Below are 2,901 nucleotides of genomic sequence, written 5' to 3' on the forward strand. Positions count from 1 at the left end.
ATTGATTGATTTAGGTAGTGTTAAATTTGTTCCAATCAGTGCAGAAAATACAAAAAAATTAAGTTATCACAAAGAATGACCTAAGTTGCATGAACCTAAAAAAAATATCTAAGTAAAGTATTGCACACTCAAAATAATTAAGTTGTCTTTACTCATCATATTTAAGTCAACTTTACTAATTTTTTTTGAGGCAACGAGTTTGCATACTTTTTTTAAGTAAGGTCAACTTATTATGTTTTACAGTGTAGCGTTCAGCATGTGAGGCTGTGAGATCCCGGAGCTCCGCATGCAACTGTTAATTTAGCTATTCCTAAGAGTGCTGATTAATATTCTTCCCTTAGTTATATAAAGTCAGTCGGGTTTGTTGGGCGGAAAAACATCTCGGCTACACGGAGTTCTCTGGTTTGAAACATGTCCAGCAGTAGCCGGTCGAAGGCTGTTAACTCTGCTGCTAGCAGGAAGGTGGCTCGCTCGGCCATTGATGTTGATGCGTTGCCGCTTTCTCCGGACTCTGTGGATAAGATTATGACGGCGATTGAACTGCTGGGCACGAAAATGGATTCTCAGACGGCTGCCCACCGTCAAGAAATAGTCTCCATTCGTCAAGAGTTGCACAAGACTGTTAGCTCTCTACAGACCGCCAACACGCAGTGTGCTAAGCGCATTGATGACCTCGAGCAAGCTACCACTGAGTGGACCTCAACTGTGATGTCTCTTGAAACTACAGTGACGCATCTGCAATCAAAAGTGTGCAACTTGACAGAGAAGTGCTTGGACTTGGAGGGGCGCAGCCGTCGCCAGAATATCTGTCTAATTGGAATAGAGGAGGGCGAGGAAGGGAAAAACCCACGACAGCTCTGCGCTAATGTGCTGAAGGAAATACTGGACTTGGAGGTTGCTCGGCGTCTGGACCGTGGTCATCGTTCACTGGCACCAAAACCTAATGAAGGAGGGAGACCCAGACCCTTCATCATCCGCGCACATCACGGGGATGTGAAGGATCGCATCCTCCGCATTTCGAGTCAGAAGAAGAAGCTGTTCTATAAGGAGAAGCGTGTGCACATCTTTCCCGACTTCGCTCCAGAAGTGGCGAAGAAGCGCGCGGCTTTCAGGGAGGCGAGGCAGCTCCTTAGAAATGCTAGGGAAGTCAAGTTTGGACTTCGCTTTCCAGTTACACTCCGCATCACCTTCAGAGAGGAGGAGAAATCCTTCACTGATCCTGAGCTGGCCGTATCCTACATAAAAGAAAACATTCTGCCGCCGTGATGATCAGGTACCGATTAATTGCCGATTGAGATTGAATGCAAACATGTTGCTGCCTGTCTTTGTTTGAAAAGTAATAGGATGAATGAATATGTTACTCTCTGTTCTATGATGCATCCTGCTATTTAAGTTTTGAATGCCTCTGGTTCTCAGTTAGGCCAGTCATAGTGTATTATCTTGATCACTGTTAAAATTTCAGGCCACTTTCATACAAAGCAGTTTTCTTATGACACCCCCTGACTATACTGAATAATGGGCTATAAACTGGCCCAGAGGCAACAATAGCCTCCTGATTTTGAACAGTAATCATCTCATGCTATCTGTAGCTTATCAATAAGAAACAATTCTCTTACCCCAAAGTGGATACTGCTACTGCCTGTCTGACTGTCTGTTGTACACAGTTGTATTTTGCACTGTTAATTTTGCTTTCTTTTGCTCAGTTGCTTGTGGAGCTTTGAGCCTGTTTAGGTTAGTGAGAAACCTAAAGTGAGTTTTGGCCTTTTGCTGGAGGGTGCATGCACTATGCTCGAGTTAGTGCACGCGGGGGTGGGGTGGGGGAGTGTGCTCTGTGAAGATTTTGTTTTTGTTTCTGTTTGGTCCTGTGGTTGTATTTTATTTCTTCTGTCTAGTATAGATATGCCCTGCAGTGGAGGGGGACGGTCAGTTAAGTTTACCAATTGGAATGTGAAAGGCCTAAACCATCCCATCAAGCGCTCCAAGGTCCTAGCCCACCTTAAATTCTTAAAAACCGATATTGCTTTCCTTACCAAGACACATGTACGGGGGTCTGGATGTATTGTTCTTAAGAGAGGTTGGGTGGGACAAGTGTATCATTCAACCTTCCAGGGAAAGGTGAGAGGGGCTGACATTTTGATCAGCAAATCAGTACAATTTACTCCTGCTGAAACCATATCGGACCCTAATGGTCGCTTTGTTATTGTGGTGGGCAAACTTTACGGTCTGCCTGTAACGTTAGCCTGTGTCTACGCCCCTAACTGGGATGATTCTAAATTTATGAATAGCTTTTTGTCAACTATTCCACACCTAGATACTCATCAGTTCATACTAGCAGGCGACTGTAATTGTGTAATTAATCCCCTTTTAGATAGATCTTCCACTCGTATCATCACTAAATCTAAGAGAGCAGAATGCATAGAAAACTTTTTGCAGTCCTGTGCTGTGATTGACCCATGGAGATTTCTCAATCCCACGCGGAAAGAATACTCCTTTTTTCACCTGTACATCACACCTATTCACGTATAGATTATTTCTTCATACATAAAACATTACTGTCCTTTGTAAAGTCTTGTGATTACACCAGCATGGTTATATCTGACCATGCTCCTGTGACGCTGGTTTTAAATCTCCCCAACCATAAACCAAACAGATTCAGGTGGCGGTTCACCTCTCTACTTTTGGGAGATGAACATTTTGTTGCCTCTATCAATACCCACATAGACATTTTTTTTTTTTACAAACTAACTCAAATAATGAAACCTCCCCATCCCTGCTGTAGGATATGGACAGACACAGATGCTCAAAAGGATTCAAAGAACTTCATGTGAACCCCAGGTCACATGCCATAAAAGACATAACTGTCCTGAAAGTCACAGGATCATGTAAATCAACTCTGCAGAC

The sequence above is a fragment of the Stegastes partitus genome, unplaced genomic scaffold, assembly GCF_000690725.1.
Source record: "Stegastes partitus isolate 25-593 unplaced genomic scaffold, Stegastes_partitus-1.0.2 Scaffold740, whole genome shotgun sequence".
NCBI classification, from domain to species: Eukaryota; Metazoa; Chordata; class Actinopteri; family Pomacentridae; genus Stegastes; species Stegastes partitus.